At 36.0% G+C, this 26,951-nt stretch overlaps 1 long non-coding RNA gene and 1 pseudogene across 4 annotated transcripts in view; both read right to left on the bottom strand.

Moving 5' to 3' along the window:
* Nucleotides 1-26,951, bottom strand: part of LOC144375430 (uncharacterized) — a 216,962-nt gene that overhangs the window by 123,136 nt on the left and 66,875 nt on the right. For 3 of the 4 annotated variants that reach the window (XR_013435272.1, XR_013435273.1, XR_013435274.1), the window contains exons 2-3: nucleotides 6,376-6,575; nucleotides 4,927-5,061 (exon numbers count right to left, since the gene is read on the bottom strand). This is a non-coding gene — a long non-coding RNA (uncharacterized LOC144375430). The remainder of the gene's footprint in view (nucleotides 1-4,926; nucleotides 5,062-6,375; nucleotides 6,576-26,951) is intronic. The other variant, XR_013435275.1, reaches the window with a different exon arrangement.
* On the bottom strand, nucleotides 14,431-15,581 carry LOC101978450 (mesoderm-specific transcript homolog protein pseudogene; annotated as a pseudogene).

Raw genomic sequence — 26,951 nt, 5'->3', positions numbered from 1 at the left:
TTATACACAGCTTAACTTAATTGACATAATTTAGACACAGCAGTCAGTCATTAAGGAATCTCTATCATCTTAATGGCTCACTGGTGTTACTCAGAAACCACTCCCTCTGGCAAAATGCCAGGCACCATCTTAACTTGTTTACGGACCCTAACACTATACCACCATCTCTACAGCCTCCTCCACATCCTCATCAAGCCTCTAGGTACCTCCAATGTTTCCTCCTGGCAATGGATAAGCTAAAATTGAAAACTAGATTGTTACCCTGTCCTTTAAAATATCCATATCAATGGCATAGATCTGACTGAGAATATGTTAGGTATAAATTTGTTCATATTCCTTGGTTGACTCTCCCATTTGAACACCCTATTATGATATCTTGGACATCTAAAGATAAAATAAATTTCCCAATTGTTACCTTGGAAATAGCTAAGGAATAGATTACTACGAAACAGAATCCACACTGACTATCCATCCAGTTTAAGCAATCCCAAATAATGCATCAAGGGCTAAGGACTCTTGACTCAAATATTAATATCACATTATTAGTACAAACTCTGAAATGGGTCAGCAGTGCTTGTTCTTCAAAAACCTGGGGGTATATATTTGTATTTATGATTAAGCAGTGAATATTTTAATCACTTTCACATACATTTAGATGTGTATATTATGGCAATCTATATAAATAAAATGAGAATTTCTAACCAGGTTGGTGGCATATACCTATAATCCCAGTGGCTTGGGAGGTTGAGACAGGAGGATTTATAGTTCAAAGCTAGCCTCAGCAACAGCCAGGCACTAAGCAACTCATTGAGACCTTGTCTCTAAATAAAATACAAAATAGGGCTGGGGATGTGGTTCAGTGGTCAAGTGCCCCTGAGTTCAATCCCTGGTACCAAAAATAATAAAAATAAGAATTTCTAACCATCACATAACAAATGAAAAAATCTAAAGTACTCAATTAGTAATGATTCACTAGATTAACTATGAATCAAGGTAAATTTCAGTAAAACCAGGATTTGGTCCTTGGATTATTCCAGTCCCTAACCAAGACAAAGCAAACCTTCAAGCTGAGAAAGGGCTGAAATATTTGCCCAATATAAATGGAGGAGTTCACCCAGGCAACCTGAGACAGATGAACCAAATTAGGATAAATTAAAGGTTTAATAAGCTTATAAAGATATTTCCCCTAGCCCAATAAAACTTTGAAATTATTTGTTCCTAAAATACTAAGAATGCTACTGTAAACTTAACATGTGGTATGCTAAACTCATGTTTAGAAATAAAAGCATTCTGCCAGATATGGTGGTGCACATCTATAATCCCAACAGCTCAGAAGACCTAGGCAGGAGAATCACAAGTTCAAAGCCAGCCTCAGCAACTTATTGAGTCCCTAAGCAACTTAGCAAGACCCTGTCTCAAAATTTAAAAAATAAGAGGGGCTGGGGATGTGGCTCAGTGCTTAAGTATCCTTGGGTGGTTCAATCGCTGGTACCCCACCCCCCAAAAAGCATTCCAACTAAGTACAACCCAAAGCCACTCACTACCCCCTTCTAATTTAAATTTGTATTTACTACTTTTGTGCTTCAGTAGAAGTATGTTTAAAGGGATGTCTTTGGCAGAAAAACAATATAGTCAGTAGTTTATAAAATTAAAAGATAAGCATCCTCTAGTCTGATGTAGAGTTCAAGGACTTAGTGGTGGTAAGGGAGAATTGGGGGGAGGGCTGTAATGGCCAGAATCACCTGGGAAAGACACCTGATTTTTTCCTTATCCTATCCACCTGATTACCTAAAGCTGTTGCAGGAGGGCAAGCTGATTGTGCATGTACATCTTTAAAAATAGCTTTATATCAGGCTCTCATTAATCAAAGCAGTATCTTTTCATTTTAAGGTTTAAGAAGCTGGTCTCAAATTGCCAAGGGACTTGTTTGTGGTCATACAGTAATGAGAGTCCCAACAAAACAACTTCAGACTCCTACTCTAACATTCTGAAAATATATTCAAATGGCTTAGTTTACAGGTTTGTCACTCATTTTTCAGAAAAGTTTCTTTATCTCTTCCCCCAAATTCTCTTTCCACATTGATAATATTCACAAAACTGTTCAAATGTATTTTCAGGAAGATATGCTATGCCCAAGTTTTTAACACAATTGGCATTAAACTTACCTTTTCATATAAATAGTCATGGTTACCTCTAGATGCAAGATGAAAACACATTTTCCAGTTTTGAAACTATTCGTCCTGCCACTCTTGTTAGCAAGTCTTTTTTCAACTGAACAGAACCTTTTCATTAGTTACAATTATTCCATTGTCTAATAACAGTTCTCTAAATTTTATGCGCAATATGAACTTTTCACCAAGTGGAACTTCAGGTCCTATTTGTTCAAGGGAATAAAAAGAGGACAGTTTGAGAATGTAAAACTATATAGTAAACATACTACACTTAAAATAGGTACTGTTTCCATCCTGGTCAAATTTCTCTGCTCACCCACACTTATTCCAACCTTCACCAGAAAAGGTGGCAGGGAACTATTTTGGAACTTTTGGTTCTTGATATTTTTAACTAAGTAGACAAAACTTGCAAGCAATGGTGTTGACGGATCTGGGCAGAGAGCAATCTGCCCAGGGCGGGGAGTGAGTAGGCTCCAGCTCTGCCGCGCCCTAGGCTCCTGATGCTACCTGAAATATTCAGTCTCCTTTCCCAGACTGTAATGACCTGGGAGCTGGGCGTCAGGGCTAATGCAGCAGGGACCAGCAGAGCCGCTGCCTGCCACATGGAGCCAGGTGCCCAGTCTTCCTGCTGGTGTTCCTGGTCGCTACATGCAGCCCACCTTGACATACCAGGCCTCGCCCCTGCTTCTCCCCCAGCCTCAGTGCACCTGCACTAGGTCCTGGAACTGCGCACATTTTGCACCTTTCCAGGTGCTACCTCTCTATCCCATACCTGCCTTGGAGGGAGAACCTGTGGTGCCCCGGGGATGCCTGCGCCCAGGCCGGTCCTGACGTGATTTTCAGAACCCAGAGATCTACCACTCTTCGCACAGGCCCCACGGTGGGCAGTGACCACCCTTGGAATTCAAGCCCGTACCCCAGAGCCCGCCCTATCCGATGCCCAGCCAAGAGTTGGCTAGTGTCTGACGCTGTTGAGACCAGCTTACACCTGGATTTGATGGAGTCAACATATTCCACATCCTTCCTAAAACCTTTCGCCACTACACAGCCCAAAAAACGCCACAGGAAGAAAAGACACACTATTATATTAATATTCTCTTTCCATGGTGGTCACCCTTTGGGATTTTGTTCTTATTTTATCATCCCACCCCCTTTATTGTTCTTAGTTATCTCTAATGCTGAAGCTTTCATTGACTCCATTGACAATTCCCAACTCCATTGACAGAAATACTTTCAGATTTTGATTTATTCAAAGTCAGCTTGAGTCTGCAACTTTTGAAAGTGGCCAAGAAGTAGCTAATATAAAGCACCATAGCACTGTGGCTGGGCGCTATTATGGTATGGATCTGAAACAACCCTCAGAGGCTCATGTGTTGGGAAATGATTGGATCATGAGGACGCCAACATTATTCATAGATGAATAAACTATTGAGAGGTGGTGGAAACTGCAGAAGATGGGACCTAGTTGGAGGGCATGGGTCCTTGATGGCTGCCACTTGATCCAGGCTTGCTCTCTCTATCTCCCTCCCTGCTTCCCATAGCTGGAGACCACAAACTATCATGCTGGTCCCTTCAGGTGTGACGGACAACTTCATCACAGGTCTAGAAACAATGGAGCCTCTCCACCACAAACTGAAACCATAATCGAAATAAAACTTTCCTCCTCTAAATTGATTTTCTCAGACATTTTGTCACAGCAACAGAAAAAGTTAACACGAATGCTAAAATGTTTTATTTTACATATATTTCAACCCATTTGTATGAAAAATTTCCTTTTTCCAGCCACAATGCTCAATGAATTGGCTTCTCAAGTCATAGAATGTTCTGGACCATAGACTCTAAGTCAGGATTTCTCAACCTCCACTACCCATACTTGGGGCAGTATAATTGTGTGTTGTGTGGTCTGCCTTGTACATGGTAGAATGTTTAGTTTCAACATACCTTAGCCTCTATGACTACACCTAGTAACAACTCCTTCAATTGTTGCAACCAAAAATATCACTAGGTACTGCCAGAGTTCTCTTTGGGCAACACCATTCCACTTTAGCCTTTAAATATCACTGATCTAAGCCATTTGGTACTGAATTCTAAAAGTTACTCAGAATAGCCTATTTTGCATGATAAATTATTCCTGGTGTGAATGAAGTGGAAAGGAAATAACATTTAGGATTTTCCTGGGGCTAACATATATACTTATATTATTCAAACCAAATGCAGTGAAGTGCATGATAATTTGTTTACTGACATTTTATGTTGTATTTCTCTAATGCATTAAAAATACACTTCAGGGAAAAGGTAAGATTAATTGTCTTGCATATGAGGAAATTGATAGATACACTAATCAGGAGAATTTTAAATTATCCAAAATGCATATGCATAAAAATTTTCAGATTAATCTGATTTAAAAATGGAAAACAAAATCCAGCATATTGTGATAGATAAGATTTTAGGCCTTCATCTACAAATATCATAAAAAGATGTTACTTACCAAATCAAGTTACATATTTTCTTTTTTTAAATGTTTTTTAATATTTATTTTTACATCAGTTCATAGTTTTCTGACAATGGACAAAAACTCTAAGAAAATAATTATTTTGTGTAGTCTCATGACTGCTCAGAGATTCTCTCTACTGTAATGGGCAGTTATACATGTGACACATAATTATTAAGTAGCTAAAATAAAAGCATCCAATAGAAGCTACAGAATTTTCACTATGTACTATTCTCTGTTTTTAGAATGCTGCTTTCAATTTACCTCTATGAACATCCTGGAAAAAGGTCATCTCCCCTTCCAATACCTTCATTTTCATATAAATTCTTCATGGAGCTTGCATCTTTCAAATCTTAAAGAACTTTCATGCCTGCTTTCTTATTTACCACTCTTGGAATTCTGAAATAAATAGAGGGAAACCAAAGCTCTGAAAACATAACTCTTTCCTCAAAATGGAGAGCAAATGAAAGAGCAAGAACTTGCTGTTTTGGTTTTATAGTCTTCTCACTCTTCCAAAATGACTCACACCTGATGTGGATCCTGGATGCTTTCCATTGGCTCTGACCACTTACAGATATTTCTCTACCTCACTGACCTGGACCACACCTGAAAATTATTTAAGAACACTCAAAATAAAGTGAGGTTCAAAATACTTCAATGGAGACTGCTTACTCCTTGTTGCAAATGGAAGACCCAGAAGTTGATAAACCTGAATTCGAGCTTTAGAATCTGGTCAGCTCACTCTGTGAAATTGGGTAGTTTTGGTGTCTCTTTTGTCTCATAATGAATTTGGGCATTGAGACCAGTTCTTGTTGTGCCAGATTCACATTAACCTCATCTGACTCTTGTCTTCCACAATAATCAGATAAGGTATGTTTTCTTTCATTACCTTGAGTTTGGTGATCAACATGAGGACATGGGGGAAGCTGCCCCCTCTAGCTGTCAATTGTGAAATATCAGGAACTGCATGTGGGCAAGCTGATCAGTGACAAGAACAACCCCAGGAAATAATTATCTTTGTTCTCGCCACTTGCATCTCATGATAGGCAAATGGGATAAGAAGTGTGCCACCTGGCCACAGACCTCCATGTGTGAAAAGGCACTGTCATGGGCAAGCACCTTCTCACACCTTGAGAAACAGTCCTTTTTAGTAACTTGTGTCTGTTCCAAACCAGATACCCACCTCGCTAGCCATACAGACTTCTTGGACTTTTGCTGCTGCTGTGAAACCAGATACAGAATGGAACTGGGCAAAAGTGGTTTCAGGCATAAAGGAAGACACATGGACATTTTAAATCACCCCAGACTCATTACCATCTCCTTGCAATGTGTGTCCCTAACAAAATTCCCACCCACCAGCACTATGTTAGTCTGATCCATTTCCAACTTTGATTGAATCATGCCCATATAAAGATTGGAAGAAAGCAACCCTTCATCTCTGCAATGGACACAGCCCTCTCTCTAAGAAGTCATAAATAATCCTCCTACTCCTTATGTAAAATCTGCATTTTCTCCCCTTACAAAAGGACCCTCATTGTTTTAAGGCAAGAAGTCTGATAGGAGAGTGATTTCTCCAGGCTTCTCCTTATTAACTAGCAAAGGAATAAGTTTTACTTCACTGTGTACTTGGCTCTTGGTTTTGTTATTGGTTCTATGAATCTGGAAGAGAAAAAAAAAACTCAGTTGGGATTAGAAATTTGTAATGGCACCTACCAGTTTGCAGACACCCATCTCCTGTATAAATCACTCCTAAATCAGCCTCCTGGAAAGATGGGCTTTGGACAAGAAGTGTGCATCTTCTCATTTAATATCTTTTCAAATAGATTTCCTTGCTTCAACACCTCCTTTCTTGAATTATTTGCCTTGTCCTGGCCAACAGATGGACTTGGGTGTGGTGACAATAACAATCCAATCTGGGAAGATCAAAAGAGAAGACACAGTAAAAAAAACTCTTGCTGATGTATTTTAAAACTATCTCATCAAATGTACCTGCAGATAATATTAGGAATTTAAAAAATTTTACTGTATTAATTAGAAATCCATAATATTTTGAAAGAAGTTCTTTTAAAATGCCATTTATAGCAGGAAGTGGTTGGAAGAAGTAGACAAAGATAAATGAACACATACAAGGAAAACCTATTGGTAGCAAGGAAATATCAGGGAAAAAAAGATTGAAAATCTTGGCTTTTCCTCGTCAGGAAATATAAGAAACTTATTGAGAGTACAAGACATTGTGAAGTCTTTTATGTAGAATGCTGTGCATTTTTATTCAGACAAGAAAGGAGAAATGGGGACAGAAAATGGAAGAAATGTTTTAATTTGAAATGACTGGAGAGTCGATTGGTGAACCACAGAACCAAATGAAGAACTGAGCAAGCAAATTAACATCTTCTAAGACTCACAGCACTTCACTGCTAGAAGAGGAATTTGAGACCATCTGATCTCACTCTCAATCATATTTTGACACATTGCAATCAGCTGACAATGCTGAGACAGCTGGAGGAAGTTAAAAGAGCTTTTAAGAGATTAAGACAGAATGAGGATTAATATGTTTCAGTGCTGCACACCTGAAATAATGATGGCTGAAAATTGAAGTTTCACCTTTTGAAAGAGCCTTCAGGAATTTGTGTGTGTTGTGTGCTTGTATAATTTTCCATAACCACTGACATGTCTTCATCACAGTAGATCCTATGCCAGCAGAGTTGATCCTATGTCCCACGTGATTCTCACAGCCTTTCCCCAGAATTTTCAATACCATGTCTCGTACCTCAACATTTTTTAGAAGAGTGAATCTCAACTTTAGGTGCATATAGAAACTACCTGTATATTTTTTAATCTCAAACAATAATGCTGCATAAAAGAAGCTTGGCAAAATGTATACTGTATTACTATTATGTATAGAGGGTTTTAAGAACCGCAAACTAGTCAACGGTGACAGAAAGGTGGTGGGAGGGAGAAATTACAGAGAGGCACTAGGAAACTTTGGGGCTGATAGATGTGCTCATTATCTTGATTGTGGTGGTGTGGCTTCACAGGTGTATTCATATGTCAAAACTTATCAAATCATACACTTTAATATATGCAGTTTATGACATGTAAATTATGGCATAATAAAGTCATCAAAAAATTAAAAGTGAAAGAAAGAATGAAAATGAGAGAGGCCCTTTGCATGGAACAATATTGGCTGACAATATGCCATGACCTTGGAAAGATGATTCTAACTAATCTATCCATCTACACCTATGGTCCTCTCTATACTTTAAATGAAAAATCAAGCTTATGTGATAAATTTTCTCAATTGTGGCTCTTCAGAATCAGAGGTAATCTATGACACAAGTTATTAGGGCTGGCTCCAAGTGTATCAGTCTGGATGCAAGTGCAACAGTTCTTTCATCTCCTTGTTAGCTACTTCAAAGGATTGATATACCACTAAGTAAGATATCAAGCTAGTTTTGCTCGGATTTGGAGTTCCAAAAACCATGTCTTACTAAAGACTCTTATTACAAATCAAACTGTCATTACAGAGTCATGTCTGAAGAAACTATCATTCCGAAAAGGTCCCAAAGGGATGACATTCATACATCAACATCTTCATTGGATGCACCCCTATCTGAAGATCCTACTATTCTTAGGATGGGAAAGACTTAGAAAATAAAAACCCATGATCATATTTCTCAAATTCTAAGCTAAACCATGATACAGTAAAAAAAAAAAAAAAATAGAGCCTGGAAGAAAACACTATAAAGGAAAGTTGCAACTTAATTATCCTGCACATATTGAGGTAGATTCAGCCAGTGCCCCTAAGGAATGAAAGAGGAAAATAGAGTTCAATTTATGGTGGTACTCAAAATTACTCAGAAAACACCCTTCAGAGACCCTTTCTTAGAAAGAACAGGTTACTAATTTCAAGGTGACAGTGAATCTGGGCTAAAAAAAAAAAAAAAAAACCAACAAAACAGTCACTAATCTATAGCAGAATGTCCTCCTCAGAATGATAAGGGATCATAGAACACCCAAACTCTACAGAGCTGCAGAAAATATTTCAGAGAGCAGAACATGCATAAAGGTAATATTTTTTTTGAGAGAGAAAACAATGATCCATTGTTCTTACTCTGATACCTAATACATCCTGGAGTCTCAGGATGAATTTTATTTCAGCTTTGCTATTAACTTTATTCCCAACTTTGCTCAAACATCAGACTTTTTATCTCTCTACCATTAAAAAAACTGCACCGTTCGAGAGTTTGAAAATTAATACAAGAAAACAAAATATGTATCAAAAAAATTTAAGCTTATACAAAAAGAAATTACATCGCTAATTCTTAAAAGATGCAACTAAGAAGATGTGATTCTTCAGATGTGAAATATTAAAATGAAATATTTTCAATATTTGTTTGGATGCTATTTGATATTGTAGTTTGATGTAAACAAATCATTTTAAACCACTGCCATGTTACCTTAAATAACATGTCAAAAGTTCTATTGAGAAAAGCCTTTTGTGACTGTCATCATGAGATTATAAAGTGACATATTTTTTCAAGGATGAAATTAAGCACACTATTATTTTATGTGTATTATATACTGTGTATTATGTTATATGGCATTATAAAATCAGGTTATTAAAATGCCATGTGGAAAAATACTACGATTTTACATAAGCATAACCAAAGTTTTCCTATGTGCAGTACTAAATATAAGTGGGTTGTACTGAACAGTTATTTTAATTGTCTGTTTTTTATTCTGGAAGAAAAAAAATAAAAGGTTGCTTCTACAATAGGTCTTCTTAATTTACAGTTAGCTAACTGAAGTGCATGCAAATTGAAATAAAACTGCAGCCCTGGGACATTCTAAAACATGACACAAGAGGTTGCCAAGGTAACCCACCAGGAGGCTGTCTTGGCATCTTCTGGAATAAAATGGAAAGAAAACATTATAATGAGCAGATGGGGGATGGGAGTCTTCTGGGCAGGGTTATATAATCAAAGTGTTACCAAAAGGAAAAAAGAAAAAAAAACTGCAGTTTCATAAAATTGCTTTCAAATGAAAAAGGACCAAAGCATCTTGCTACAATTCCACTGTTTAAATCAGGCAGAATATATGATTCACAAGAGTGAAATTTTTAAAGTATATATTTTAAATATTATTTAAGTAGTAAATTTTCTGTAAAGCGACTATAATTATATTTATCAATTTTATATTAACAAAAAACTCAACTTATATTCAAGATGAAGAAGTGATGCTGAATTTGTAATATTTACTATTTTGGCAGGTGTTGAGAGGGCAGGGAATTTGCCAAAAAAAAAAAAAAAAGTCTCAAGATATAATATCCCAACAGAACAGTAAAAGAAACGAAAGGATGAAAATAAAGAAATCATTTCATTTTATTGTATCTTTAATTTTACCTTTGCTCCTGACACCCTTCTTTTGGAATTACAAGGTATTTTTTTATTTTGGAGTTGTTGCCTTGTGTATCACATTGCTGGCATTGCTATTAAACACACACTGAAAGCTTTAGTTCCTTCTCTCTGAAGACCTGATTTTCTCTAACACAAGGTTATTCTATAAATAGTCAGTGAATCTCCTTGGCCTGTCCTTAGGCTTTTTTCCTTCCTCCTCTGTCCCAGAAGATTGAAAAGGAACTTTCAGAGCTGATGAAGGGCAGCATGGAGAGAGGCCACTTTGGTGATGTGTGCATGGGAAGTTCCACAGCACATGTGGCTGCCACAGCCAAATAGCATTTTAAAATTCTCTCTATAAGCAAAGGGTTCCCTTAATACAAGGAGAATTAAAAATAACATCATTTTATTTCAGATGTTTAAACTATTACTTTTTTATTTCACATCAAAGATACAAAATCTGTGTCATTTGTAACATTACCCACAGTGAGATATCTGGAATCTTTGATTTTATATCTTGAGTGGCAGTGATCCAATTAACTCAATTTTAAAAATCAAAGATGAATATTTTACACTGTATAGTACTCAAAATAACCAATATTATTTGGCTGTTTTGGTGCCAAGGAAAGAGATCTTAGGGTATAACCTTATTTTTAAGACATTATTTTTCATTTAATAATTAAGCAGCTACTGTCCTCCATCTGTTTATATTACTATTTTCCTTAAAATCTTTCAATCTTTCTTATCACCTTCAGGCTGGTAGTCTAACACAAGGTTATTTTATAAACAACCTTACTACATAGTAACTCACAGGGTCCCTCTCAATTAACTCCTTAGATTTCTGCTAAAACATAGTAAGCTCCAGTCACCAGGATTTCTCATTTTTTTCTAAATAGCATTATTTATTTTTCTCCCTCAGGGGCATCTTTCTCCTTTTTGAAAATTTACCTCAATTCAGCTCCATGTCACATCTTTTAAGAAATACTTTGCCCTTCTCTTCTTTTTTAAAGGAAGTGGCATGTTTTTTTCTTTGTCCTATAGCACTTTGCATTTATCTAATACAGTATGTATCAAATTATGATGTGTTTTAGAACTTCATTCTGTCATGTTTGACATATTTCTTGAAGACAGGTATGTCTTGTTCATTTTGGATCACTGTTTATAGGAGAATCCCCAGAACACAGCGGAAAATCAATAAATATTTGAATTTATTGGAATGAACTGCTTTACTCAGACTGCAGACAATCAGGGTGAGAAAGAATCTGAGAAGTAGGCAATCCAGGTAGCTTCTTCATCTGAGAGTACTAAATTCACTGTTAGCCTGTTCCTAAACTCTAATTAGATCATAGTGGTCACTATGTCAAGGATTGAATAAATGCATTGTCCATATCATACACCAGCATTCTGGTGATTCTGACACCATAGTTTTGGAAGGGAGATATAATGTATTACATTTACATGCACCATAAATGTTTTCTAACATAAAAATAAAATAGTCAATAGAGGAATTACCTAAACCTGTAAATATTTTCCATTAAATATCTGATCTACTTCATTTTAAGAAAATGCACTGTATGAATAATGTTTACCATTTATTAATGCAATTTGCCTTAAATTTCATTCAAAATAGCAATGTTGCACCATTTGCATGTGCAATTTGCAAGGTCATAAACTTACAATCTCAACTAGAGAGCACACTTTTATCTTCTCAAGGTGAGAAAAGCACCTAATAGCATGATATTTGTAGCATTCAAACATATCAGACCAAGGAATCTTAGAGTTTCTGCAGTGAGACTCTTTGTATTAGTTGAGGGAACTCAGAGACTACAAAATGAGTATCAAGTATAGAAAACCATAGCAGTGTTCATATTATGGACTAAAGTCTCTGCTCCTTGGCACCAATGCATTGGCCCAATTACTGGCTAGATTTTAAATTTCAAAAATAGTTAAACAAAGCTTCATTGAAAAGTTAGAAACTGGTGCTAATATATTTCAGCTTATCTTTTACTAAAATTAATCTTCTGCTGCTGTCTTCAAGGATCACTAACATGAGTTTCCGTGTAAGGGTGGAGATAAGCAGTGTGCAGGAGGAACTGGGTGAGTTAATCTCTAGTCTTCCATAACTTCCATCTTATGGAGGTTAAAATAATGACAGTGCACCCATTGATGCACTATGGATAGTTATAATTTATAAACTTCTCTGCAGGAATGAACTAATTAAGGCACACAAATATGTGATTCTAACTTATCTGATTTCACTCAGCTCTCAAAGAGTGAAAGGACAGATTTCTATTACACTTTCTTTGTTTTGTGTGATATCCTGACTTGCCTTAACTCTTGATATCATCCTAAAAGTTCTGAACAGTCCTATCTATACACCACCATCCCCTCCCAATCACTGGCTTGAATTCCTTCCTAGTAAGCAGTTCACCAGGATCAGGATGCCATTGAATTTCACATTGTGCCAATTAGACTTCTCATGTTGCTAGATCCAAGTGAAGCACGGGGCTTATTATTTAGCCACAACTGCTAATCCATGACTCTTCTCTTTGGGTCGGTCAGATAATATGCAGATAAGTATTCACTGCAAGATCCAGCTCTGCGGCTGTTTTTATTTTCTTGCCCCCATCAGGCTGGATCTTTACTTCCTCCTGTTTTTCATCAACCTTGGATGCTAGGGTCTCAGCATATATTACTATTAAGCTTGCATGTACCAGGACATGATTAAGTCCTCATTAAGTCATGAGCTTGCTGGGAAAGTGAAGGATTATCCATCACTGACAATCACATCATTTAAGCACCGAATCATTGATGACACCAGAGTTGCCCCTGTTTGATCTCTTGGCACATTTACTTCTAAAGGTGGTCTTTTAAAAACATTCATTGTCCTCTCCCTTAGAAATTCATAGATTGTTTATCATAACAAGCAAGCAAACAAAACAGGATAGAGAAGAGATCCTCTTTGTGAGGAAAAAAGCATCTCTTTTAAGTGAAAATCCAACTGGAATTGGTAGACAATAAAAGGGGAATTGTGACTGGGGTTGTGGCTCAGCGGTAGAGCAGTCACCTAGCAGGTATGAGTCGAGTGCAATCCTCAGCACCACATAAAAAAATAAATAAATATAATAAAGGTATTGTTTCCAACTACAACTAAAAAAATGATTTTAAATTTTTAAAAAGGGAAGAATTGTCAAATTTTTGATTGGTTAGTATTATTTTGTATTTTTTCACTTTTATTTATACCTTCCTCATACGACCTTTTTTTTTGTCACAATTCATTTTTATTAATAGAAAATAAGCACTTATTCCAGTTTCAAAGTTGTTACACTTGAAGTTCCTAATTTTTTAAAAAAAATTTAAATTAATCACTTAATAATCCTACTTTGACTAAGACAATGAAACTGTGGCTTAAAAAAAAAAAACTATTCAGCACCATTTGCTTATAGGTCTTTGAGAATTTGTTCTTAAAGTGTCTGGGAACTATCCTGTCGGCTAAGTACAGGAACTGCTGAGCTGCATGAGAAAGCCTCTCTGGGAGAGCCAATGGGAAGCTAAGCCACCATCACCAGAGAAGTCAGTGTACTTCAGCAAGATAACTCTGAGTATACAAGGGTCCCCTCCCTACACTTCAGCCCAGGAGGGTCATGCTTCTAAGCACTGGGGTATGAGTAGTTAGACTATTCTTTGCTGTTAGAATTGATCTTTCCAGCTAATAACAGTAAATCTCTGGCACAGGTGCAATTGGTTCTTAATGTCTGTGATTTTAGGAAATTCTGTAAATAATTTGGATTTAGTTTACTCAGAAAATACACGTTTAATAAGGTTCACTACTTTGGCAGAGTAAAGGTCTGCCATTTTAGTGTCTTTATAAACAATGTGTAGGCATATCATATTCTTACACCATACTTTAAAATACTGCATTACTTAAATATTTTAACAAAATGTCTCCAATTTGAAGTAGCTGATGAAACTAATCCAAAGTATGACAAGGGATATTCACTCTCACTTAAACTATGTTGCCTAGAGAACTTTAAAAACCATGTAACCTTCAAGTCGTTCAAGGAGAGGTAACAGGCCCCACTCCTCATTCTCTACTGTGGAATTCCAACTCGGCTTGGGCCAGAAATTAGCACTTTCAGATACTTTAGGAAAGTCTACAGAAGTGTTAAAAGGTCTTCTAAGCAAAAGAGTATCTAATGCCTGTCTCTATGCATTCATGAGAAGTCATGCTCATCAGAATTTCCTAATAACACAGACAAGTCTATATACCTCATCAGACATCAAAGGAATGAGGTGGGCTATTTTGTCAGAGTTTCTGCTGCCTTTTTTCTATATTCTGATCCATCAATGTGAGTAAAGTGGACTTTTGTGATTTGATTGCCAGGACCTCTTTTGGGCATTTCTTCCTAAGTGGAATACACAACAGATATGGGAGTGGGGGAGATAATACAGGGAAGCTACTCTTTCCAGCTCAGAAGGAGTTGATGAAGCCCATATATGCATTCAAGAAGCCCATGGGATCCTCTAGCTGTGGGTAGTGGCTAATGTGGTCATCCAGAATCGACACTGTGGACCGCCACAGCGTTTTCCTGTACAGCTCCAAAAACTCTGGATAGGGATTTATAGGATCCAATGGCCCATAGATAAAATGAATGGGAATAGTTACAGAGGCAAGAGCTCCCACCCAGCGTCTTCTAAACTTCTTCCACTGATTAATGTACTGTAAGAGACTGTCAATCACCAAGTTCCCATCATTGTTTCGGATCCCTGCCCACATATCCCACAGCTCACTCTCGGAGGGTGGAGTGTATGATCCAAAGACTGGAGTAAGACCTCGAGAAAACACAAAGAAGTTCATCAACCTCGTGAGGATGGGTGACAGCACACCTCCATCTTTAAGTAGCTTTTGGAGAAGGAGAGGCCGATGAGTCTCAGGAAAGATACCTCCATTTGACAGAGACTCTTTATGGTAAGCCGGCCACATTGATTTTGCTTGTGCCTATACAGCAGCTCCTGAGCAACAATGTCTCCATATTCGTGAGACAACAGGTTGATCCTACGGTTCTGGAGTCCTAGATGGCGCAAAATTGCCTCCACGATGCTGGCCTGCTCAAATATGGAATAGTGGTGTGGTCTCGGTTTGTCACTGAAGCCAAAGCCTAAGAAGTCAAGGGCAATCACTCAATGAAACCTCGGGGTCAGACCTTCCCAAATCTTGTACCAGTCATAGCTGGAAGTGGGAAAGCCATGTAAAAGCACAACTGTCTCAGGACTGCCAACTCCACCCACGGAGTCCTGGTAGAAGATGCGCAGTCCCTTGTAGGTGAAAAACTTGCCAGAAGTCTTCCATGAGTGCAGAGCAGGAGAGAGCTGAGGGGGTGGGATGTGCAGGTACTCAGCCAACAGGGGCACGGCCAGTAACCCCACCTGGACCCACCATTCCCTCATCCTGACTCAGGTAAGACCTGGGCTACAGGACTCCGTGTTTGGGGGACCGGGAGCGCATGCGCTCCTTGGGGCCAGAGGTTCTCGGCCTTAATAACTCAGTCCCCAGGGAAGACTTGGCCAAGCCCCTCATATGACCTTTCAATGAAACAATTTAATTAAAATTGTTGAAGTAAAGTGAAACATTGCCAGACTAAATAGGAAACAAAAACAAAAGAGTGGAGTAGAATGACAAAAAAGGAAAGGGAGACAAAAAAAAAATCTCAAAACTAAAAATTTCTTTCTAAATCACCTTCTCTACAATGCTTTTAATCTTCTAAATAATAGAATCTATGGGTCTGTAGGCCCCATATTCTTAAATATATGATAGTTCCGTATTTTATGGATTTCAGAAAGTCCTGGGAGAAAAACAGCCCTGAAAAGAGCAGAGAGAGAAATTTCGTTTTCCTTCCTTGTTCTGCTTCCATGGTTCTCTGAAGACTAATAGTACAAAATGCCGTAATCTCTGTAATCTGCTTTGCTTCTAGAGTCATAATTTTGGAGAATAAGTGTGTATGTAAATTAAGGCTATATATTATCCATTCTGTTCATAAATTTCATTACAATTTGGAGCTAGGGATATGGTTCTATGGTAGAACATTTGCCTAGCATCTGTGAGGCCCTGCACTCAATCTTCAGCACAGAAAAATAAACTTGCTATAATTCAACAATGATGCTAGTAATTTGCTAAAGATTTTAATTTTAAGTATTAATCTCATGATGTTGAACCTTATAAATAAAGAAAATTATTAAGTGATATTTATTAAGCACTATGTGCCATTCACTGTGCTAAGCATTCTATTTGTATTATTTAATTAATTCCTTGCAAAATCTTATAAGGTTGATTTTGGAAAGGAAGAGTTAGCAGCTGCATCTGTGTCTTTTCTTCTAGTTTTAGGCCAGGACTTGACCCTTGGTAGCTTCTCTTAGCAAAATATTCCCCCAAATTTATAGGAAAGTTGGTACCAGATAGAAGATACGTGAGAATCCAACCAAAAAAAAATGCATCTTAGAGAGCATCTGCTTTATTATCCAGAGCAATTAATGAGTAGCCTATATTGATAGAACTTCTCTGAAGATCAGGCTAATTGTGAACACTTGAGGTGACTACGTGCAAAAAAAAAAAAAAAAAAGAAAGAAAGAAAAAGAAAGAAAGAAAAGAAAAAAGCTGAAGGGTTTGCAATGCTAATTGCTCCCCTGAGGTTGTCAACATTATTTCTCATGGTCACATTTTTATCCTTTCTTAAACATAAAAACATTGATGTTGGTTAAAATATGTGTGTTTTACTGAGCTTGATGGTCAAGACAAATATTGGATGCAAGGACAATTTGCTATCTTTATTTTCTTGATTTGAAAATGTAGACTAAGAGAATACACTATAAGTGGTTGAACCAATACTGGAATTGTCTGACATCAAAGAATACATTTTAAATTAATAAAAAATTTATGTGCATCTTGCTTCCCCTTCTTTACTAGGCCAAGTTATGGAACTCTCAATTGTTGGTTACTAATGCCATCATCATATAACTCCATTCTGATACTTGATATATAATCTAATTATGTTTTCAGTGGGTGAAAAGCATTACTGCAAGAGAGTTATCTGAGTATCTACCCCTTAAGTAACTCTAATTTCTTTCTTTTAACTATCAAACAATTAGTGAAATTCCATATTTCCTTGAATTTCCCCTCGAAACAGGAAAATATAACTTTTTATATGAACTTAGCTTATTCACATATGCACCCATACTGTTTTGCTCATCTCTTCTAAACTGTTTCTTGTTTTTTAGATTTCATTTAATGGCAGCACTGTTAATTTGCCTGAATATTCTTCATATGACTCTTCTCATGCATGTTAGCAAACACAAATCCTTAAGGGTAGGGACCATGGCTGTCAATATCCTCTATGTACCCAGAGATCATAGTTGCTTAACATGATAAATATCACAATAAAAAATCATTAATACACATATGTGGTATGTGGACTTTTATATATCTGACAAATTCAAGTTATAGTCCTATTTTATAGACTACCTTAAATAAAAAGCTAAAATTTATGAACCTGGATTTATGTTAGAGGGTGCCAGAGAGAAATTTCTTCCAAGTTGAAATTTTATGTTAGCCTTAGGTATAGAAACTTGATTCCCTTTTGCTGTTACCTTTAAGAAAATATAAATTTTACTACAAAACCTACACAAATTTAATCATGAGAAGAAAAGAAGTTGTTTTATCATATAACCTAACTAACCTCAATGACCTGGCTCTGCTTTTAATAAAGCCGTGTAGGAAATTCTTCACTTTTCATTTGTGTGAGCTCAATTTACAACTAGCTGTTGCATTTTACTGTGTTAATCTTTCTACCCTCCAAAATCTTGAAGCACAATTATGGGTAGACGTAACATCTCTAAAGAAAATTTGGTTTCTGTCAAGGACAGATGCACAGAGTCAATGATGACAGGACACTTTCTGGAGATCTTATACATACAGAAAAAAATTGAAGAATATATACTATAGATAATAAAAATGTTATTCTAAAATTACTATATAATAATTCTTAAAATATAAGGCAATACTTACTACTAATGTATACTGTACCCACTAGCTATCTAATAATTATAGTAATTTGCTTAAAATTTTACTATCTTTCCCTAATTTATTGCAGCACTGGTATGTTTTTATGATATCTATTTGAAGGTACATATGTATTTTTAAAATTCATGGCAAATTACTCAAAGGATGATTTATTTTAAAGTATTAGGAATTTTAATAGAGTGCCAGTAGAATCTTCCTATAAACCATACAAAGAAGGTATTTTGATTCACCTCTCACAGAGGCTAACACTACAATCCTGAAAAGTTATTGAATACCAAATCACAGATTTGAAACCAATCTATATGATTTCAATGATATCTTATTATATTTTATTTCCAATGGTTAATTTTAAATTGTGCTTATAATATAATAAATACTCACTGTGTTATGTTTTGAATGTGAGGTGTCCCCCAAAAGCTCATGTGTGAGACAGTGTAAAAAGGTTCAGAGAAGAAATGATTGGGTTTCGAGACCTTTAAACCAATCAATGAATTGATCCCCTGATGGGATTAACTGGATGTTAACTGAAGGCAGATAGGGCATGGCTTGAGGAGGTAGGTCATTGGGGGCATGTCTTTGGGGTATCTATTTTGTATCTGGTGAGTGAAGTCTCTCTCTCTCTCTCTCTGCTTCCTGATGATCATGTGAGCTGCTTCCCTTTACCCTACTCTTCTTCCAAGACATTCAGCCTCACCTGGAGCCCCAAGGAATGGAGTCAGCTGTCTATGGACTGAAACCTCTGAATCTGTGAATCCCCCAAATGAACTTTTCCTCCTCTAAAATTGTTCTTGTCAGGTCTTACAGTCACAGCATCGAAAAACCCGACTAAAACATACTGTATAAAAATTAATGCCAATATTATTAGTACATAGACACCTGTTATAGTTTAGTGTACTCTGTTCCAGTTACGTACATTTACATATATATACATGTACACACTCTACCCACCTACAGTTACCACCCAGTTAATCTATATTATTAGATTAATCCACTAATTAGTTTAATGCTCTAATAAACCAATCATTTCACCTCTGAAAATTCAGTCTAACACCTGAGCTTTTGGGGGATATCTCATCTCTCAACCACATCAATGTATCACCATGATACCTAACACTGACATTTTATTCTAATTTCACATATCATAGGCAAAAATATTATAGTCACATATTTTTAAAAGATTTTTGCATATTCAATTTTATATTCTGCTTTAAATTTGAGTCAGTGAGCAGTTTTGTACAACATTAAATAATCCTTTATACCATTTTAATGGCTATATAGTATCTGTCATAATTTACAATTTAATAAATTAAAGTTTTATTAATTTATAATTCCTGTTGCTCGGTATTTTGGTAGTCCAAGAATATGAAACTGCTAGAATAGTTTTGGAATTTGGCGATGTTGATGACTTCCCTTTTACTACCACTGAGCCACGCTCATCCACTCCTCAATTTTGAACAATTTGAATTCTGTTTTTTACTACTCAATTGAAACTACTCTTGCCAAAGCAGTTTATACATTTCCTGTTACTAAATCTAATGACCTGTGTGTTATGGGTCTTAAGTGACTGATCTGCAGAGATTTAGTTCATGGACAACTTCTTTCTTTTCTTTTCTTGGTTTATGTAATGCTACATCGACTTGTTTCCACTTAGTAATTTCTCCCTCTTATTTTTCAAATATTGCTTCAAAATCCACCTGTCCTAGTCCCCTCTAAACAAATTTCTCACTAATATCCTGATGACTTTGTTTGAGTTATTAAAGAATAAGTTTAGAATGTTATTCTAAAACAAACAAAATAAAACAATCCTGCTTGTTTCCAATGGATGGAAAACAATCAAGCATAAGAAACCTTTCTGTTTTATTTAATAATGTAAACCTATTATACATCATAATGCCTGGTTTTGTGCACTCTACTGAATAGTGAATGCAGTGTTCCTCTCCCTCATTCCTCATGGGGGGAAAGATTCTTTGAAATTTTATCACTGAAGGGCATACATGTACTGTCTGCCTCAAAGTAATGCCATAAGCTTTGCATAATTCATGAAAAGATATTTTAAGATGGTAGCATCAAAAAGAAAAAAGATATATTTTTTTACAAAAAGAAGTTATCTCTTATATGCATGAAGTTCATCTTTTTGATGAAATCCATTAAAACTCTTTGTCACTAGTTGTGTATGATCAGGGACTATTTTGTAAACCTGCCTCAGGACAGATTTTGATCAGTATTGTAGAAATCTCACTATGATTAATAGTTTGGGGACTCTTTATTAAAAAGCAATGCTAAGCAAATGTAATAAATTTGCACATATTCTTGGTTTCACCTTTAAAAGTAGATGATTCTATAATTTTTAGAAATTTAATTATGTTTCTCAGAAAAGGACAAATGTTATTATAACACCTTCACTCCTGAAGATTAATAATCTTCCTTCAGCTTTGCTCATTTGGTTAAGGGTTTAGAGTTTCATGGAACAAACATGTACTGGAGATTCCTTGCCATCATTTTCAGTTTTCATCTTAATTTTATGTAGATTTTGGTATGCTTCTTTTCAAGCTATTGTGTCAGAAGTTATTCAACAAATGTCTCTATAAATACCCATCTAAAAAATAGTGGTTCATAAGTTCTAGTTTCAATCTTATCTCTTGATTTTATTGTTAATTTTAGAGGATTGATTGAGCCAATCTTAGGAATACATTTTAAACAAAACATACTTTTTCAATTTGACTAGGTCCCATTCAGACTCTGCAGCTCATCATTCATCCCAGTAAGTATTTTCTCTAGGCCATATTTCCAGCAGTATAAATTGTACTCCAAACACAAAGCAACCCCTTTAATCAACCCATCCCCTGATAATATTGCACAAGCTATTAGTAGTTCCAGAATGTTTACTTAACCAACATTTTTTAAATAGTGTTATCCTTTCTCTTTTTAAAGTAATGGAATATTCCTCAAGTCACCAAAATCCCTGATATGACTTTATTAACTGTCTTATTTTCAACATGATATTGACTGTCTTAATTTTAAACATGGTATTAAAATGCTTGTACTTCTTTAAGAAGCAAATCAGATTTCAGTTGCAATGTGTTTCTTCATTATTTCTTTTTTCAATATATAGTCATTTACATTGTTCAAAATATATTTAGTTAGAACAATGTGGCTTGTATAAAACAAATCTAACTGATCAGTAAATAAGTACAAGTAGTGAATCTATGATCACAACTCAATGGACAGAGTCCTTATGTCATGGCAAGCAACCAACATATATTTGGCAATAGAAATTATGTAGATTATGAGGAGTTTTAGAGATTCCAGAGAATTACAAGTCCCAGTACTTGTGATTAAGTTTCCATCAAATTATGTAAAGATTCAAACAAAAAGCACACAATATAAACTTAACATTTTCAAAGATATGACTGTGACTTTGTTAGTAAGAGTAAAAAATGCTTCCAGTGGAGGGTTATGTGGGGCATTCATTCTTTCAACAAGTATGTATTGAGAATCTCCATTCAGATGAACTTCTGAGAAAAAAAAAAAACGAGATACTCCAGGCATATCAGGACTCTGCTCTTGAAAATATTTATTACTGTAGAGAAGAGGTGAGTGCTTACCAGCAATAACCAATGTAAACTAGAACAAAATATCACCAGTGGACAGTTCTCAGAAGACCATAGAAACCAGATAATATTATCTCTCAATGGTAAGTGATAAAATCCTAGATTGGGTGGTCAGAAAAGAGCTTTCTGGAAATATGACATTTACTTTGAAATGGGATTGACAAGGTGAACTTAGCCAGATAGAAGAAATAACCACTTCAAATTCCTAAAGTAGGAATGAGTTTGGAGTGCGACTGGGACTCAGAGGCAAAGGGAAAAAGTCTCAAGGGATGATTAACAAGGACCCATTCATGTATGTCTACAGAACTTAGTAAATTTGGCCTTTTCTCCAAATGTATTGGGAAATTATTAGAATGTTGTATGCAAAAGAAGAGGAATTGTTGGAGACCATGAATCCAATTGTATTTTTAGAAGATTATTACATGAAACTTAAGAGCTTATTCAGTTTTAATCAGATTACTTTCTAGAGTCTTACACTTCGTCCAAAGTTTTATTAATGTAGGTTTTTAAAACTGACCTCTATCAGGCATACTGGGATAATCCTTTTTTTTCCGTATAATCAAATCCTGTGACTTGCTTTTAACCAATAGACTAGAATGTGGCAAAAGTAAGGGGATGTCACTTCCTTGGTTAGGTACAGTATATGCTCAGAGTAATGGATAGCACTCCCATAATTACATCAGGTTTTATACAACTGGGTTGCATCAGCCAAATGGCAGGGGAGATACCTTCCTTTTGGCCTTAAAAAAGGAAACTGCTGTTGTGAACTGCTTAGCAAAGGGGTGGGAACTGCAAGTGGCCTTTAAGACCTAAGGACAACCTCTAGGCCCTGTGTCACACACAGGGAGGGAGATAGATCTACCCACAATCTGAATGAGTTTGAAGTTGGGTACCTCTTTAGCCAAAGCTCCAGGGGAGAATGTAGCCCAACCAATTCCTGAGTATAAGCCTTGTGAGACCCTAAGTAGAGCAACCATTTAGGCCATGCTCAGATTCTTGGCCACATAAACTGTGAGGTAACAAAAATGTGCTGTTTTCAACCTCTAAGTTTGTGGTAATTTTTATGCAGCAAAGAAAAACTAATACAGAATATGGGATATTTCCTGGAAGTCCTTAATGAGGGTTGGAGAAGATGGTCAAGGGCTGTACTCTGCAGATTCCAACTTTGAAGAGAAGAAGGTACCAATAGAGAAAAGAACCCCGGTCCAAAGCAAACTTTTCTTTTAATTTATTTTATTTCCTGTATTTTATCATACCTTTTTCTTAAAAATTTTTTCATTATAACTTTTTTGGGAGGCTTAAATCTGATTTCAGTATATTCTGGTATTAGGCTTGTCTATTTAATGGCTGGATTGCACTCTTAGAAAAAGAAAATAGCCATAAAAAGTACAAATACTTTCTGTGCAGTTCTGAAGAGTAAAAGTGAATTAGGAAATGAGGAATCAAGAACAAGTTTCCTCCCCCACTACCCCCACCAAGCAGATGCTAATATCAGAATCTAATGGACAGAGACCAGTGATGGACATCTGTTGTGTATAGGAGAATCCCTTCACAGCAAAGAATTACCCAGCCTCAATATCAATAGCACAGAGGTCAAAAAAATCCCAATTAGATGTTCACCAAATAACTTTGAAATTCTGTAAGCAAGTTATTTAAAGCCACTTTCTATTAAGTAACAACATGACTCTCTGAAGTCATGTTATTTTAATAATTCTGAATCTATAATCCTGAGTATTATCTCATATTCTAGTAAGTGAAGCATAGAGTGTGATAGATGCTGAAGAGTGTTACAAAGGAAAAGAAAATCACATTCCACATCCAGAAAGGGGTTAAAATGTAGTTGTGGGAAAGAGAAATGAGATATACATCCATGCAACCATTAAATAACAAAATAAGACAGAATAGAACTAACTAGCAAAATGAAATGTGACATGAGCTACAGAATTAATAAAGACTGTACTATTCTAGTAAGATTCCATTGACAGTATAGATACATAAACACTGGACTTTCTCCTTTGCTCCTAGAGTTACTGCTAATTCAATCTAATCATACAACACAGTTCCTTCCTGCAAACATGTCAACTTTCTCATATAGTATGACCCCTTCAGAATCAGGCACTGTGTATTACCCACTTCTGCATTAACAGTGCACAACATACACCACTATACATAAAACAAGTTCATTAAACATTTATGAAATGGAATTGATAACTGGAGAGGATAGGATATTAATATTAATTGGTGTATAAACATCATAAAAAGAGGAACAGAGAACTGAACAAGTGTCTCATTTGTAATGAGAAAGTCTTGGCTAGAAGTATGCATTAGGATGCAGATATGATAGCACCCATTCTAAACTAACTTAAAAAAAAAAACAGAAAGGGCTGGGCATTGTGGCAAACAGCTATTTAGGAGGATGCAACCAGAGGATTGTAAGGTTTGAGGCCAGCCTAGCCAATTTTTGAAAACTTGTCCCAAAATGCAAATCAAAAGGGCTCAGGACATAGCTCAATTGCTCAGTAGTAAAGCACTTGCATAGCATGTGCAAGCCTCTTCAAAACCTGTGCCACAAAAATATTAATTAATCAAAATGTAAAATTATCCCAGAAAGTTTTACAGAAATAGAGGAAAAATTGCAATAATCAAGTCCTGGGTGTATATACACTGTGGTGTCCTTTACAGATCACAGCGACTGTAATCAAGAGCTCCCTATTCCTCTTCTCAACTTCTTTCTGCTTATTGGCTTAATTAATCCTTGACAAAGGACCACAATTTTAGGCTTATCTTTGTAACTTGCTACCAAAGTAGTATTGAGTCATCCCCAATTCTAAAAACATTCAGAGATAAAGTTTAAGACTCCACTTGGTTTGCATGCCCATTTCCTGGACCAGCTATATGTTGAAGCAGCTGAAATAAGTGAGGGCCATGAAAAATTCAATCTTATGGATAAGGACTGACTTAATATTTGCCGTTTAAAAGCTACTTAGGATAACATTAAAAGCTTTTAAATAGAATTATATATATATATGTTTTAGAGGGATAGTAAAGAGATAGTTTGCAAGATGAGAAGTGGCTCAAATCTATTGTAATAAGGTAATTGAAACATCACTTCTTTGATACATTTGCAGTCTTGCAGTCTCATTTTGCACATCTTCTTCCTACAGACACACTCTCCACTTCATCCTCCGTATTTCAACCAGAGGAGACTTTCTAAAAACATTCCACGACTTTTTCTCCCTTGGGGGGCTGAGCGACAAACATCTGACCCCACATAATGTGCCATAGCTCCATAATTCTTTTACACTCCTGCTACACTTAACCATATTAGCATCTAGAGAAGGGAACATTCTTTTACATCTTTAGACCTTTGCACAGGTGATCACACTTGTCCTGAATATCCAAGCCCATCTGCAACTCTTGAGTATAAGGTGAGTTTAAAAGCGTAGTGTTTACCATGAGCTATACTTTCATAGGCATTGACTTCCTTCAGATGCCCAACTATTTGATGACATTTATCTTGGCTCAAATTTTAATGTTTTGGGCTGGGGATGTGGCTCAAGCCGTAGGGCACTCACCTGGCATGCGTGCAGCCCCGGTTAGATCCTCAGCACCACATACAAAGATGTGTCTGCCGAAAACTAAGAAATAAATATTAAAAATTCTCTCTCTCTCTCTCTCTCTCTCTCTCTCTCTCTCTCTCTCTCTCTCTCTCTCTCTCTCTATCTCTCTATCTATCTATCTCTCTTTCTTTCTTAAAAAAATTTTTAATGTTTTGATCCACTAAAACTCATATACAAATTCTGAATTCCTTGAAGACCTTAGAAATAAATAGGAAAGCAAACTCTCTTCATATCCATTTGTTTAATATTTGCCCCTCTCCCTTCTTCAGGAAAATGAAAACAATCACATAACAAGTAAGTAAGGGGAAATAAAGGTTTCAACAACAAAATTTAAGCTACATTTAACAAAGCTAAATATAGATTTAACCAAGGTTCTAATTGGGTCACAGCAGGCATTCTAATTCATCATAAATTAATGATGTATTATACTTTTAATGCTTTTATCCTATCATGTAAAAGCAGCTATAATGTATAATAAAGTCTTATTATTACTTTTATAACAAAAATCAAGGAAAAGGTACTTTCATATAGGAAGATCTAGTACTATAACTAACTTGCTGTACCCCATATTTTTATTAACTTTAAGTAGATTTTAATATTATCTTTAAGTAAGTTTTCCATAAAAAGATAATAAAGGTAATTTTAACAGTGATAATTTAACACCTTAGGTTATTTAATATACATGGAATACCAAATGACTAACAGTCTGATATTATTCCTTCTACAGTAGTTTGGATTTTTTAGTTCCATCTCCAACTGTGCTTAATCAGTACATTGCAAAAAACTATGAACACTATAATTACTACAGTGAAAGAGACTCTAAAAAATGAATATTAAGTAAAAATATTTCTTCATTTTTTAAAAGTCACTTTCTTCTATTATATTCCTTTCCTAACATGCCATAGCCTTTGTTTATTTTTATTTAGCATTAGGAATCACTTTAAAAGCATAATATATTTTCTGTTTTTGTAAATCAGATGAGTTAAATATTATCATATCAAATTCTTTTTAATCCCTAAAGAGGAAATAAATAACACTAGAAAGAGTATTTATTGAACATCTATTTAATATATACTCACATTCTAAGTATAAATGCCGCACTTTCATCATCTTGTTAATTATTCCCACTCTTAACGTTCTGCAGCGTATTTGAGATGACCATGTCCTTTACACTTTCACTGCTCAGTGGCATCATCCAGCTTTTGCTATCTTCCCTATCTAACTCAGCCCTCAGTACCCAGTATTTCAAATACTCTGATCAGTATCCTTTCATGCTTTGGTTCCTAGAACCACACTCTGGTTCAAGAAAGCACACTCAACTAACAAATGTTTATCAAAAAAGGAGGGGTGAGGGCCTGTTTATTTAACAAAAGGACACTCGGTGTTACTGTTCATACCCTACACACATGCAGGGTATGTGTGCTACTGAAGACAGGACCTGCCAATTCGCCCAGGACCCCTAACCATTTATTATTTCATTTACCTGCTGCCTTATCTGTGAAGTAGTGCTAAAGATAGCTTGTGCCTCAGCTGCTTGTGTGGTAATTCTTTTCCATTCCTATTTGAGAAAACTGGAGTTTTTAAAATT

This window comes from Ictidomys tridecemlineatus, chromosome 2, assembly GCF_052094955.1.
Source record: "Ictidomys tridecemlineatus isolate mIctTri1 chromosome 2, mIctTri1.hap1, whole genome shotgun sequence".
NCBI classification, from domain to species: Eukaryota; Metazoa; Chordata; class Mammalia; order Rodentia; family Sciuridae; genus Ictidomys; species Ictidomys tridecemlineatus.
The sequence above is the reverse complement of the archived record's forward strand: the minus strand, read 5'-3'. Positions and strand labels throughout refer to the sequence as shown.